Source organism: Petaurus breviceps, unplaced genomic scaffold (assembly GCF_028583685.1).
Source record: "Petaurus breviceps papuanus isolate PSGF00001 unplaced genomic scaffold, PetGlider_PUasm1.0 126, whole genome shotgun sequence".
In the NCBI taxonomy this organism is placed as follows: domain Eukaryota; kingdom Metazoa; phylum Chordata; class Mammalia; order Diprotodontia; family Petauridae; genus Petaurus; species Petaurus breviceps.
In genome coordinates, this window is record NW_027185655.1 from 24,471,740 (window position 1) to 24,488,178 (window position 16,439).

At 37.0% G+C, this 16,439-nt stretch overlaps 1 long non-coding RNA gene across 1 annotated transcript in view; it reads right to left on the reverse strand.

Moving 5' to 3' along the window:
• Window positions 1-1,952: 1,952 nt before the first annotated feature.
• The window catches only part of LOC138169656 (uncharacterized), an 81,773-nt gene continuing 67,286 nt past the window's right edge, over window positions 1,953-16,439 (reverse strand). Inside the window, exon 4 of the long non-coding RNA XR_011170415.1 lies at window positions 1,953-2,640. This is a non-coding gene — a long non-coding RNA (uncharacterized lncRNA). The remainder of the gene's footprint in view (window positions 2,641-16,439) is intronic.

Below are 16,439 nucleotides of genomic sequence, written 5' to 3' on the forward strand. Positions count from 1 at the left end.
AAATCATAAAAATAAAATGAAAAATAGCAGATTTTAATCTTTACTCAGACCCCATCAGTTCTTTTTCTGGAAATGAATAGCAGTTTCATCATGACTCTCTCAAGTTCTCTCTGAAAAACTTTGGAATTTATTATGAAACATGACAAATATTGACCTAACACTGTCCAACATTGTGTGCCCACATCAAAGAAAGTGTTGTACTCTATAAGCAAAGCAGAACTGCAGTAACTCAATCGAAACACAAGATGTACAAATTCAGAGACATCTCCATTCCAAATGTTCATATGGACTAATCATGCCTGACCTATGGTAGACACTTCCGAGCTAATATTGGTCTGATCAGTCATAATCAGAGACACACTATACCTTGACCATAGAGGAATAATGGAGGACAACAACTAATCAAACAACCAGATTTATTTGAAGATTTGTATTTAAGAATGTTTGAGATATAGTATGATTAGGCCATCTTCCTTTACATTTTTTTCATTAATTCCTTTTCTATTCTTGATCTTTTTTACCTCCAGATCAATTTTATTATTTTTCTAGTTCTATAAAATATTTTTGATAGTTTGATTGGTATGTCACTGAATAAAGTAAACTAAATAGAATTGTCATTTATTATTATATTAGCTCAGTCTACCCATGCACAATGAATATTTCTCCAATTGTTTATATCTCACTTTATTCGTACAAAGTTTTTCATAATTGGGTTCATATAGTTCCTAAGTTTGACTTGGCAGGTAGATTCCCAAGTATTTTATATTGTCTATGGGTTTTCAAAAAGGAATTTCTTTTTATATCTCTTGATGCTAGGCTTTGCTAGGTAATATATAGAAATGTTGATGGTTTGTGTGGGTTTATTTTATATCCTGTAACTTTTCTGTAGTTATTATTTCAACTATTTTTGTTGATTCTTGAGGACACCACTTAAGTATACCATGACATCATCCTGCAAAGAGTGACAGATTTGTCTGCTCATTGCCTATTCTACTTCCCTTGTTTTTTTTTCTTCTCTCATTGCTATAGCTAGCATTTCTAATACAACAGTGAATAATAGTAATAATAGTGGGAATCCTTGCTTCACTCCCGATCTTATTTAAAAGGCTTCTATCTTATCCCCATTACAAATGATGGTTGCTGATGGTTTTAGATAGATACTGATTATTTTAAGGAAAGCTCCATTTACTTCTATACTCTTCTGTATTTTTAATAGGAATGGATGTTATATTTCATCAGAAGGTCTTTTTTTCTGTATCTAATGAAAGAATAATATGGCTTATGTTGGTTTCAATATTTATATAGTCAGTTATAATGACACTTTTCCTAATATTAAACCAGCCCTGTATGCCTGCTATAAATTCTATCTGGTCATGGAGTGTGATCTTTATGATATTTTGTAACAATCTCCTTGCTAGTGTTTTATTTAAATTGTATTGCATAAATATTCTTTAGGAAAATTGGTCCATAATTTCCTTTCTCTGTTTTCACTTGTAATGGTTTAGGAATCAGGACCAAATTTGGCTCATAAAAGGAATTTGGTAGGACTCCTTTGGTAGGATCCCATTTTTCTTCCCACTCTAATGGGTCTTAATAGTTCTTTATGTGAGATAATTTATCCCACTCTTCTTCTCCCTTCCCCCTTCTTCCAAAGCATCCCTTTTTCTCACCCCACCTTTTTTTGAAGATCATCCCATCATATTCAACTCACACCTCTGTCTTCTGTCTATGTATATTCCTTTTAAGTGCCATAATAATGCATAAGTTCTTAGGAGTTACAAGTATCATCTCCCCATATAGGAATATAAATAGTTCAACCTTTTTGAATCCTTGTTTTCTCTTTCTTATTTATCTTTTTTATGTTTCTCTTAAATCTTGTATTTGTAAATCAAATTATCTTTTTAACTCTGTATTTTTTCATCATGCATGCTTGAAAGTCCTGAAGTTCACTGAATATTGTGAAGCCAAGCACGAACAGCTTTCCAGATGATTGCTGCTGTAAATAGCTTTCAAGGATCTGATCACACAGTATAGTGAACTCTCTATTTATTTAGTGACAAATTAAGTCCAAACATTCACAGAAAATAAAAGTACAGCATTCACAATGTTATAGCTTAACAACTTATTACTAAAGTGGCCACACAGTTTTCACCAAAGTGGTTACATAGTTTTAAGCAAAAGATAACATTCACTTAGTAACACAATCATTTAATAAGTCCTTAATTCAATCATTCTTTAGGAGGCAAGATCCCTTAACACAAAGTAGAAAGGTCACAGTCTTCCACCCCTAGATTATATTGTCTTAATCTCTTCAATTAAAAAGTCCTCTTTATTCTTAATTGGAGAAGTTCTTAACTCAAACATCTAAATATAAAGATTGGAGTCCTCCACCCATAGGCCACACTGAGTCATGATTTTCTCAGTTTGCATTAAATACCTAAGTCGTCTTGACTCAAGGCAGGCTCTCAGCTTCCATGGTTCCTCTTCCATGGTCCCAGCTCCTACCCGAAATTATCCAACTGCCACCTGGGTTCAAAGGCGGAGAGCTCTCAGTTCTTTGTCCAGCTTCTTGTGCAGTTTCTGTTCCATACTGATGCTCACAGTATCTGGTCCACCTCATGTCCTTCAAAGTTTCTGTTCCTGGGAAGACAAAGCTTAACAAAGCTGAAATAACATTATATACATTACTGGCATCCTCATCAATTCACTTTCTGCCTGTGAAATCAACATAGACCCAACAGCAAGGTCTGAGGAACCAACACAAATCATTCAGTATAGTTCTTGGATCTCTGAAATCGTCAGCTAGACCCGCCTCCAGGATTTCTGCAAACATACAAGAAGAAAATCCTTTTTCAGGATTTCTGAATCAGCAGCAATGTCCCAGGGCTTCAGTAACAACAGCACCACCCTCTATCAGCGGGCAAATCTGAGAAAAGTCACATCAAAACAGACTGACAAAGTACCAACACCACAGCCATGCCTCCTCCCAGTTCTCCTCTCTTCTCATTTCTTCTCACTTTTCAGTTCAGTTCTCTGTTCTCTTCTCTCTCTCTCTAGCCATAGCAGCCCAGTCTCCAGATGCTTGCTCCTAGCAGTTCTGCCTCTCTCAGCTTGGGCTTTTCCTTATACATGGTATTAGCTCCTCCCTCTTCTTCCCTTTCCTGTTACATCAACAAGTCCATCCCACTGTGGGATTCACAAGTTCTAAGTCTTAATACTTGACAAAATTATGAATTTGAAACTAAGTGCTAAATATCTGTTTGATTGCAAATAGAAGGGACAGGGAAGATCTTCAAATTACATTACTATTACAAATTTATACTTAGTTTTTCTGGGTAGGTGATTTTTGGTTGTAACTATAGCTCCTTTGTCTTCCAGAATATTATTTTGTAAGCTATCCAGTCCTTTAAAATCCTGACTGTGGTTGGGGAACTCCTTGCAGTATTTTCTCCTTGAACTGAGAGTACTGAAATTTGGCTATAATATTCCTGGGAAGTTTTGTTTTTATCATTTACAATATTTTTAGTAGGTGATTAATGGATTATTTCAATTTCTATTTTGCCATCTGGTTCTCAGATATAAGGACAGATTTCCTTGAAAATTTCTTGCAATATGATGTCCAGACTTTTTTGTCATGACTTTTAGGTAGTTCAATAATTCCTTAAATTACCTCTCCTGCACCTATTTTCCAAGTCATTTTTTCCTCAATAAGATATTTTATATTTTCTTCTCATTTTTACCATTCTTTTTTATTTTATTGTTTCTTGATCTCTCATGGAATCATTAATTCCTACTTGCCAACTGATTTTTAAGAAATTACTTTCTTCAGTGAGTTTGGTATCTCCATTTTAATTTATTTAATTATATTTTTAATGAGTCCTTTTCTTTAGTGAAATTTTATACATATTTTTTTTATTTTTGTGCTTACTTTTTGTTGACTCTTTTTTATTATTTTATTGCATCATTCTCTTTTCTTTTCCCAATTTTTCTTCTATCCAATTTGATTTAAAAATACTTTTTGAGTTCTTCCAAGAATTTTGTTTAAGATTAATTCACATTTTTCTTGAGGCTTCATATATTGGCATTACGATATTGTTGTCCACCTCTGAGTTTGTGTTATAATTTTCCCTGTCTCCATAGTATTTTTCTATGGTCAAGTACTTTTCTGTTTATTTTCTCATTTTTCCAGCTTATTTCATTACTTTTATGTTAAATTTGGGTTTCCATCCTTTGTTTAGAGGGACCCTGGCCCAAGCTTCTTGCATGGGGCTATAGGACCTAGTGGCTCAGCTGTATTAAGTGCCATGGAGCCTCACTGCCTAGTTCAGGCAGGGTCATGAGCTAGGAGGAATCTCCACTGGGCTTGCCAAGGGCCCAGGGGATACCGAGTTTTGTTACAGGACTGAATCAGGGGTTGTAGGATCTTACCACTAGGCTCACTCACCAGGACTTGGGGTCTGACTGCTGTCTTACCCTACCCAGCCAGCACTAAACTCCACTCCCTCTTACCCCACCAAGACAGACTTTTCCTGCCAATCTTCAAAGTTGTGTTGGACTGGAAAATTGTTTAACACTGTCCTCTTGTTTATTCTGCCACACCAGAATTCATTTTGAGTCATTACTTTACAGTTGTTTAGTGATGATTTGGGGAAGTTCAAGTGAGTTCCTTCCTTACTCCATCATCTTGGCTTGAATGCCCATGATCTATTCTTGAAAAAGTCATGCTCACTTTTTAGCGACCTTGCTTCCTTATCTAAATAACCAACCATCTTTTCAATAACAAAAAGTCATTCAAAAATTTCACAAGGAATCAGTCAAGTATACTGGCCTAGTCTATTTTGTCCCCTGTTTTTGAAATTGGAAAAATGTATGTCTTTCTTCAGCCCTGAAGAATGTGTTCTGCTCCCACATGTTTTTATATTTATTCTTTGTTACCTTCCATTACTCCCATTTTGTGTAATGCCCTTTTTAAATCTAAAGAAGCTGATGAATTTTCTGTGTAGCCACATTCTTCAGACAACTCCCATTTTCCCTTCTCATTGGAATTGTGTGTGTGTGTGTCTGTGTGTGTCGTTTGTTAAGTCATTGTAAAGAATGGCTCATGCCTCCTCAACTCATTATGTGTAAGGGTTATGGGATTTAAAGATCTTCCATGCCCCTTGGACTTGCTGACATAGCAGGAAAGGGTGGAGCAAGAAGAAGCAGAAGCCAACCTAGAGTTCCTGTGGTTTCTGGCAGCAGCAGCAGCAGCAGCAGAAGTGGCCATAACAGAAGCAGTGGCAGCAGTAGCAGCCAAAGTGGAGGTGGAGGTGCGAACCCCCTTTTGTTGAGCCAGCCAGAATTTCTGCTGAGTACTACCAGGGACCAGAACTGGGTGGGGGGGGGCAGAGCTGCTGGGAGCATGCCACCTGGACTCTGAGTAGTTGCTGTGAGTGGTGAGAGGAGGACTTTTGCCTGAGGTAGCCTGTTCTGTTTTAAAGGCTTGAGAATGTGGGTGCTTTCTACTTTATCTTCCTGTGCCAATTTTGCAACTACTGTAATGGCTTTGACTTTCTGCTTTTGGGACTCAATTTTCTGGTATTTTAAAAAATGTTCTAGCTTTATCCCCATGTAGAGAGCCTGGTATATTTTGTGATTAATAACCATATCAGCATATTTATAGTTGCTGTAGGCATTGTGAATATTGCATTGCTGCTATAAAATGGTGACCAGGATGGGATCTGCAGAGTAAAAGGAAAGTATGGGGGCTGGGATAATTGTTTGTTTCCCAGTTGTGGTAGTTGTGACTCTGTGGAGCCATGGAACAGAAGAGAAGAATTGCCTACATGCTCACTTTGCTGAGCTGAGAGCAGGAATAGTGAACTGTCTGCACCAGGAACTGGGCAGAAGCTAGGAGAGGCTGCAGTCTGCAGGAGGAAAAGGAACCCAGGAGTTTGGAATTCAGCCACAGGATAAGATAAGGATTTTGTGGTTCTTAGATCTGCTTTTCTAAAGGAAAGCAACTCAAAATGGGTTAACAAGCTTGCTTTAATTGATCAAACATATATCGTTTACCTAGTTCAGGGGAAAAAGATCAGTACCCTGAACTTCAGAGTAGACAGACAGAAGTTACAAACAGATCAAGCAGACGGGCTTCCAAACTGTCCAACCATTACATCCATACCAAATTACAGTTACCACAGAGGGGAGTATCAACATCTGGGTTTTCAAAGCCAGGGGATTCTCAACAATGGCTGCCCAGGGTCTCATCTGGTCAAATCACACAACACTTCTCAAAGTGAGCATCAAAGCAAAGCCTCACTTCAGGGATTATATAGCCTTCTCCTGGCTCAGAGAATGTAACAACTCTCTTGACCCACTGGCCAATCATAAAGTATCTTCTGAAAAACAAGCCTCCCACCACAGGCTCCAGGTGCACTTACGCCTAGGGGCAGGGAAGATCTTAAAATTTTATATTCCTATAACACTATGAAATTTCAGCCTTTAGGACCCCTTAAAATAGGTCTCTAAAAATCTACAATGCAAGAGAAACCATTACCATCTTTCCTTCCTTCTATCACAAACACTAGAATGCAGTTGTTACATTCTCTCAACACTCTTATTTCCTCCCCAGCAGCAAATTCCTTGTGTAGCTATGTGTGTGCATGAAAGAGACAGACAGAGAGAGACAGAGAAACAGAGATAGACAGAAAGGGACAGAGAACTAGATCTATATTAGAATTCTACCTTTAGTTTAATTTCCTTTTGAAGGAGGGAACTATCATTAAGAAAAACCAAAATGCTGTTTTCTGTTCTACTTTAAACATAGAAATGTAACCCCAGCATTGCTCTGGATGATTGAAGACTCACATCACTTTCCAATCATGCCTCTCTCCTTATTTACAAATTTTAACCTCACACTTCATTTTCTCAACCAGTGGCACAGTTTCCAAATCACCTTTTCTCAGCTGCATCACTTCATTTCAGTGGGTACCATTGATGAAGATTCTACCTATGTCTTAATTATATTCAATTTCCTGTCCAAGAAATTGCCCCAAATTACTATGACTTTGAGCTGCTGATCTTTTTGTTTAGTTGTTTAGTAAAAAAAATGCATTAAATCACTTCATAAATTTTCAACCTTGGTATTTGTAGGAAGAGCCTGAAGCTGTAATAAAAAGATATCACTTACACATCAAACCTGAAAACTTCCCATATCTGTTTTCACTCAGTCACCTAAGAAATCAATAAAGGGCAGACAATTTTTCTTGGAGCATTTCACCTCTGTTTCTTTGATTTTATTAGGAAGCTTTCATTGAAATCACATTAAACACCAAGCGAATTGTTTAAGTTACTTTTCAGTACCTAACAGAGGCTATATAGAAAGATATGTCAATCTCTCCAGCACATCACTTCTCATTCCGTATGTCTCTTTAAGTCTGGTGATGCATCTGTGAATTTGGTCCAAAAAGACTTAGCTGTCTATAGGTAAGCCCCCCTCACTCATTATCAACACTAGTATCATCTCCTCTTTTGGTCATGGTGTGTGTGTGTGTGTGTGTGTGTGTGTGTGTGTTTGTGTGTGTGCTAAGACCCTTTCTTCTCCTACCATCCTCTCTCTTTTCTGTCTACATTGTCCTTATCCTTAGGAAGAACTCTCCTTTCTGCATTGCTTTCTGCATCTCCCTTTGAAGGCAGTGCCAAGGGACAGCTTCAAGATATGTATTATTTCAGTTCTGAGGAAATAACCCATAGGTCTTTATTCTGAGGGGGAAAAATCATAAAAACAAAAACCCTCTGATGGCACGTTAAAGAATAAAGGTTTCCTCAGGGCATCAATGGGGACTCAGGACAAGAATTAAGAATTAATATCTCATCTAGTAAATAGGAAAGAGAGGGAAGTTATATACTATACTCTGTCTCCAATCTTTGTGTCTTTGCACAAGCTATGTGCAATTCCTAATGCAGGAAATTCATACTTTTCTCAATACTTCTGACAATCTTGAGCTTCCTTCAAATCTCAGCTCAAATACCAGCTCCTACGGGAGACTTTCCATGATCCCCTCTCCCCAGTTACTACTAATGCCCTTGTAATCTTTCATTTATTTTTTCATATATATAATATTCTCATATGCTATCTACATATGCATGTGAATGTTTTCTTAACTGATTGAATGTCAGCTCCTTGAGGGAAAGAACAAATTTCTCTTGATCTTTCATGCCTAGCTCAGTGCCTGACACATGGTGGACATAAAAAATGTTTGATGATGAAGTGATTGATTAACTCGTTGGTAGATACTTAGGCATATTCACTACATAGGATTCAAATGAGGCAGATGCAAACATTTTCCTCCAATTTAAATGTGCACATTGAGCACTAGTGGCAGGAGAGGATGCAATTATGGGAATAGATGAGAGAGACTGGGACAGGGGGAAGAAAAGCATAGATTCTTACCTTGAAGAACACCCCACTTAGAAAATTGCAAGCATATTGACAATAAGGATGTTAAGGATATGTACTGCATTCATCTACTAGATAGTGACTTAGTGCCTCGGGAGATTACAAAGCTATCTAACTGGCTTCCAAGCTTCAGATGTGAATAGAATTTCTAAGATGGATTTTTAATATTATTCTGTTTAAAAAAAACTAAAAAACATAAACCAAGAAATCCTTCTCCCTTTGCTTCATTACTTATTGTTCTAGATTTTTTCAAACTGCACTATTCTTTGACAAACACGACAGGAAGAAAGATAACACTAGGTATAAAATTTCCCACAAGTGAAATCACATACTCAATCCTGGGAAAGAGTAGAGGATACAATGACACTCATCCATTAAAGAGTTGTTTTTCATGTGCCCATGTCTCTCCCCATTGGCATCTGAGAGCAGTTTAAAGTTTCAAAGTAGAGAGCTATTCATAATAACAGCAGAATCCATTATGCAGTATCCAAACATTATGTAAAACTGTTGCTAGAACCTCCACAATGTGTGTTTTACAAAGATGATGGGGGTTAGGTATGAGACATGGAGTGGAAAAAAAATAAGGAGGGTGTTAAGTACACTTTGTGTAAGGGGATTTGAGGACAGATTAAATGGACATTCCCTTCTCATTCTGCTTTTAATGCAAAAGAATTTATGAAATCCTAAAAAAAATAAGAGCCATGAGAACAGAAACTGATTCCTTTTGGTTTTTATATCTTCAGTAAGTAGTTCAGTGTTTGGTATATTTGGTGATGATTGATTGAGCTGCATAGTATTCACTTTTATCCTAACCCCATTTTAATGAAGGTCTTAAAATTATGAATTCAACAGTCATTCACAGTCAAAAACTTCTAATATGCAAAGAAGAATAAAGATTGGGTCTGAAGCCATGAATTTCCCTTATATAATTTTTTTAAGTTTAGATTAAATTTAAGAGTAGTAATCAAATTGTATTACATACATTTTAATCTTATTTTGTTTTCTTGTGTATTTTATATTTTATTGTTGTTCTTTTATTTTTTTCCTTTTTTGTGTTGCAAATCTCTCATTTCCCACTAACTCACTACCTCCCCCAAACCCACCACAGAACCTTCTTTTAAAAGTGAATGATAGTCAAGCATAACACCTCTCCACATTTAACCTTGCACATTTATATAACATTTTTAAAAAGTGATTCCAATTGTGTAGACAATAAAGAATATTTAAGGGGTGGCTAGGTGGCGTAGTGAGTAAAGCACTGGCCCCAGAGTCAGGAGGACCTGAGTTCAGTTCTGGCCTCAGACACTTAACACCCACACAAAAACACTAGCTGTGTAACCTTGGGCAAGTTACTTAACTCCAATTGCCCTCCAAAAGGCAAAAAAAGGAAATATCTTGATTTATCTTGATTTATTTTTCATAGCATGAAAGCAGATTCTTTGCCATTTCACTAATGTCTTTAGCAAACTCTTATTCATCTAAGCAAAGTTATGTCAAATTAGGGTTCTGAAATATATCTGGGAGTTTTTTCCCTCTGTATTCTTCCCCTACTCCCCTAATGGGCAAAATTACCCAGGGTACCATTTTATTCCTTCTTGCTCTTCCTTCAATGACTTGTGCGTAGCATCATTAAGTAATCTGAACAATTCTGTCCAGGCATACTATGGTACTTAATAGACCCTTTGTAAGCAATATTGCTTTGACAGGCTTCTGCACTGGTGAGGTGACAATCATAACCATGAGGGCAGGAATACAGGGAAGTTTTGGAGGCACTGTGTCTAAGTTTAGTTGAGTGACTGAACATATCTTGGAGATTAGAGCGTCAATCAATTGATAGATATTTGTTAAAATCTATTGTGTGCTAGACAATGTGCTAGTCCTGGGAATGCAAAGAAAGCAAACACATAGCCCCTGCTTTCAAGGAGCTCACATTCTATTGGGGGAAACAACTATGTATATGTAAGTATAAATGGGAGGTGATCACAGAGGAGAGGTATTGACATCCTGTAAAGGCAAATCAGTCAACAAGCAGTTAGAAAAACCCTACTATGTTCCAGATAATGGAAAAATACAGAGGATACAAATAAAGGTAAAAAAAACATCAACAAAACTACTTGTGTTTAAGGAGCTCACAGAGTAGGCTTCCTGGAGGTTTGGGGGCATGGGCGTGAGCATAGTCTTGAAGAAAAACAGGTAAACCTGGCCATGACAGTGAGGAAGAAGGGCATCCAAGGCAAGGGGGTAGCCAGTGAAAAGTACAGGATAGGTACATTTGAGTGTCATGTGCAAGAAGTCACAAAAAGAGGAATATCACCAGATCAAATCATATGTGGGAAGGAAGAATAAAAGACTGGAAAGTTATGATAGAGTCAGATTGTAAAGGGCTTAAAAGCTCTTAAAAAAAAGATCTGATCCCAAAGGCAGTAGTTTATTATACAGTAAATGGACCTGTCTGGACCTGAGCTTTATGAAGATTATTTTGGCAGCTGAATGGAGGATACACTATAGTGAAGCAAAACTTGAGACAGCAGGGTGGGTATGTGGTGGAATGAATAGAACACTGGCCCTGGAATCAGGAGGACCTGAGTTCAAATGCAGCCTCAGACACTTAACACCTACTAGCTGTGTGTGACCTTGGGCAAGTCACTTAACCCCAATTGCTCTTCCTTCCCCTCCCTCCGAAAAAAGCAAAAATCAAAAACTTGAGACAGGGAAACCAACCAGAAAATTATTGCAATAGTCCAAGTGTGAAGTGAAGAGATTTGTACCAGGGTAGAAATTGTATGAGTAGACAGAAGTAGAAATAGACAAAAGATGTTGAGAAGGGAGAAACACTATTTTGTAGCAGATTGACATTCAGCATGAGTGCAAGTGAGGAATCATGGATGATGCCTAGGGTAGGAAACAGCTAGCTTGCACAGTAGATAGAGCGCCAGGCCTTGAGTCAGGAAAATCTGAGTTGAAACTCAACCTCAGTTACCAGCTCTGCGATGCTGGGCAAGTCACTTAACCTCAGTTTGCCTCACTTTCCTCATCTATAAAAATGGAATAATAATAGCACCTACCTCCCAGGATTGTGGTGAGGGTGAAATGAGAGAATAATTGACAAATACTTATCATAGTATCTGGCATAAATAAGCACCATGTAAATGCTAGCTATTAATATGGGCTGTGAGCTTGGGCGAGTGAATGGGAAGATGATGGCGTATTTGAGAGTACCAGGATGGTTGGGAAGATGTATTTGGGTAGAAGGTAAGGACTTCCAATTGAAACTCAAATTTGGACCTGCTGAGTTTGAGACATCTGTGAATCATCCAAGATCAAATAGTGAAGTGAGCCTAGAGCTAGGTAAAGACATCTGAGACTCACATGGAGACATGCTAATTTAGCCTAGAAGAGTGAATGCAATAACCAAGCGAGATGGTAGAGGGAGAAAAGGGCCCAGAAGAACATTGGAGAACATTAACATTTAGTGGGAATGACCTGGCTGAAGAACAAAAAAATGGGGGGATAAAAGAGTGATCAGAGAATTGGAAGGAGATCTAGAAATATGCAATATCATAAAAACCTAAGGACGTGAGACTAACCAGAAGAAGGTGGTAATGTAAAAAGTTTAGAGAGGAGTAAAAAATGATAAGCATTGAAAAAAAGGTCATTACTTTCTAATTTAGAAAGATCATTGGTGACTTTGAAGGGAGACATTTCAGTTGAATGATGAGGTCAGAAGCCAGACTACAGAGGGTTTAGAAGACAGTGAGAAAATGGGAAGAAGAAGCAAAGATGGCTTTCTTAGGAGTTTAGCAAAGAGGGAGGCAGAAGAGATATAAGATGGTCACTAACAAGGACATTTAGGTGTATTAAGTGAAAGGTATTTTTTTTTAATGATTGGGGAGAACTGAGCATTTTGATAGGCATCGGAGAAGCAGACAATGGATTGGGAGAAATTAAAGATTTGTGATAGAATCACTGGGTGAACTAGCAGAAATTAAATAACAAGTGAGAACTTGCAGAGAACAGTTACTGCAGCACAGGGATAAATGTGTCCTGCCAAGACAGAGGACCACAGCTATTCCTTTGGTGTACAGTGGAGAGTGCCCATAATGAGGTAACATTGATGCCACCTTTGGGAGGCTACCAAGAACTTTGACAATACTACTGAAAAACTGGGAAGAGTTATACCTAATGAGAACTCTACTTGATGCATAACTAGGGAGAAAGCTCACCATTAGAAAGTACTTTCATTTCCCATGAGCTCTGTAGTATCTGGGTTTTTTTTTTTTCTTCCACCTGTCAATAAAATCTTTTCTTTAGCTGTTATGAAGTGAATGTTTCCTAAGGGATTGGTGACAATTCACCAAGTGATAATATAATGATTTAAAAGACAAAAAGAACTCTAACCCCCAAAATATACATGAAACCCTCCTTATATGAGATAGCTTAATCATAAGGATTAAATTTTACTGTAGAGAAAAAAAATCGATGGTAATTATCAAGTAACAATCTAATTTGGGGTTACAAAGAGGGAGGGAAAAACAAAGACCTGAAGAAGTGAAGTGGAATTCCAATTCTGCTGATTCACAGGGACACAAGGTAATACTACCAAAAGGAACGTAGAAAACAATGCCAAATAATAGTGAGTCTTGGGAGTGGGAAACTTAAAGGTGTTTTCATCAGTTCTGTACATCAAAGACAAGAAATTCCAAAAAGAAAGGCAGATGTCAATTAAGTCAATTAAAAATATGAAGAATATGAATAATGATTATTATCTCATTTCACCCTCAACGAAACCCTGGGATGATTGAGAATGAGATTTGGGTTTCCTTACAATAAAGGAGTGATAAACTTCCGGTCAGGGCTGGTTTGTACCTTAGAAGGACTAGAAAGAATATCTTGGTTTTAAGCCTTACAAATTCAATCATAAGTACTTTAAAATGAAAAATCAGGGGAAATATATGTCAGTACAAACTGACTAATCTAGGAAGTAGCTACAATATAGTGGAGAGGAACTAAAATGTAGAAAGGAGATTTTTTTTCCCAGAGGAGGGTGATTAGTAAGTACTCTTCTGGCAAGGAAGCTGGTGTAGTGCTCACTAGGGACACACCCACAGAAAGGAGAAATTTAATAGGGTGTCTTGTACTTGTTAAAAACAAACAAAATTCTTCACAAGTAGGAGATGGCAAAGACATGGAATAGACAGCAATTTTCGTGAAAAATATCTAGGCCTTTCATTGGACTGGAAGAACAATATGAATCAAGAGTGTGATATGAAAAGCAAAAAAGCAAATTCAATCTTCAGTTGTACTAGCTGAGGAACAGCTTGCAGGAAAAAGGAAGGAATATTCCCATTGCAGTCTGTCTTAGTCAACCCTTATCATTATTGTGATCGGTTTGGGGAAACACAACTCAGAAAAGACAACAATAAACTCGAGAGCACTGAGAAGAGAATAACCAGAATATTAAATGACCCTGAGTTCATGCTGTAAGAGGAGATTGAGGAAGTGACCATGTTGTAGCTAGAGAAGTGAAAACATAGGAGACACGTTGCTCTCTCTCACGTGGCATATGGATTAGACCTGTGTTATTTGGTCCCTGTGGGAGGAATAAGGAGCAAGGGATAGAAGCCATAAAGAAAGAAATTTAGTCTAAATTTCATAATAAAGCATCTGAGCAGAGTTGTCCAAAAATGGAATGGCCTGTGCCAAAAGGTAAATTGTTTCTCCTTCCTAAGAGTTCTTCAGGATGGCAGAGGACTGGATGGTCACTTTCAGAATGTGTTGTAGAAGGAATTCTTTTTCAGGCATAGATAGGTCAATTTGTCTACCAAGAATGTGTTTATCTGTAAAAATCTAATATTCTGTCAAGTGGATAATTACAAACCAAATCAACCTCTTCTAAGCTTCAAGTTAAAGAAAAAAAAATACCGATATAAAAATTTATTTTCTATTCCTTGTACTTCTTTGGTTTGAAACTCATGTTTACTGAAAGCATTGCAGTTCTTCATATGAAATTATGTAATTTTCAAAAAATAAAACAAAAAGGAAAATTTGTGATGATAGACATGGTTAGGCCTTTAAGATTTTAAAATTATTATTATGAGTGAGAATAGAAATATAAGAATGATTGATCATACCATGATCTTGAATGATCTTAAAACATTGTGAACATTTTTATAAGAAAATGTTTTGTTTTGTTTTGTCTCAGAAAAGCTTCAAACAAGTAAATGTTCAGGTGGATGTGTGAACTAAACCTCAGGACTTCTGCAAGTCCAACTGTCATTCCCATATGTGTAATCAGATCATCCATTTCTCTTTCTTTCTTCCCTCTGGCAATTTTTTTTTGCATTAATTCATGCCATTTTCTTATCTTTCAGCAGTTTCCTCTACTGTAAGCAAGTCAGTGGCACTCTAATCTACAGCTCTTTTCCACTGAGTGTTGAAGGAAATATGACACCCCACCTTATAGAAGAAAAATCAAGCTAGACTGTCCATCACCAACCACCTAAAAATAAAACAATTGGACCTATTTTCCCTTCTGAAAATTAACATTTTAAGTGGCTGAGCTTGACAGACAAAGCTTCTAGACCTATCTCTTAACATATTATCTTTTCCCACTCTCTGACTGTCAGATATCCTGATATGGCCAATTCAGTCTCTCACCCTTTCTTGAACATTCTTCTGATTTTAATTGTCTTATTAAATGGGGGAAAAAAACATTGAATGACAGAGTTTGTGAAAACCAGGTTCAATGGGAATAAGATTTTAGCAGTCCTAACATTGAGGAAATTAATGAGGTCTTAATAAGTTAAAAAAAGATCTGCCGGGTTTCCTTCTGGAGCTTGTTCTTCCTGGGCCACTGTCAAACTGGCACCCTGCTCTGGGGAGCTGCTGTTCAATTGTTCGGCGATAGTTAGCAAATCTTTTATGTAGAGTGACTTTTGGATATTCCAGGTCATTAATTATTTCTGAGATACCTGTGTTATTTAAGGAATTGGAGGAAAGGCTATTAATATACAGTTACCTTCCAACTACTTGTCACTGGTTTTAAAAAATGGCTTTATCATGAGATGAACATTCATAACTTTTTTTTTTCTCCTGTAGGTTAGATGCTAAGAATGTACTTCTCTAAGCATACATAGAGAAAGTGGGCCACTGGAGTGACGTATGGGGATGTAATATGATAAGGTCATTCTTAAATTAAGAAATTCAGATCCAGAGACTTTATTATAAAATTACTACAAAGTAGCAAAGCCCTAAGATTCTTCAAAGGAGTTTTTCACTGGGAAAGTAATTTGTAATCATTACTGAATCAATATAAAGAACCCGCAAATAAATTAGTTGATGTAATAGAATGAGTCCTTCAATAAGTAAAGGAGTAATTTATTGAGATTTGTTCTAGATTCCAGATTTATAATGCAGATCCCAAATAAATATTCCCTAATTATAACCATCTGACTGACAACCTGGAAGGTTACAATGAGGGGTACATAGCCTTGGTGAGTCAGTATTCTTGCTAAAAAAAGTTATAGACTCTAGTGTACTGGTTGAAAGCATCTCCCAAAGAGGTAAGTATAACTGTGACTTAAAATAAGGAAATCAATACATCAAAGAACATTTACTAAGTACCTAATATGTGTCGGAAATTAAGCTAAGTCCTGGTGATAGAAGTGGATGAAATACAGTGGATAGAGTGGGCCAGGATTCAGGAAAACCCATGTTAAAATCCAGCTTCAGACACTTACTGTGTGACCCTGAGTAAATCACTGAACCCTTTTTGCCTCAATTTCCTGATCTATAAAATGAACAGGAGAAGGAAATGGCAAATCACTCTTCCCAAGAAAATTCCGGTGGGGTCACAAAGAATCAGAAATGACTGAACAACAACTGAGGATAAAAATACAAAAATGATAGTGTAACTTTCCTCCAGGATATTGCTTTCTATTGAAGAAACAATATATAAACATAAAAATTTACACTATATATATATATATATATATATATA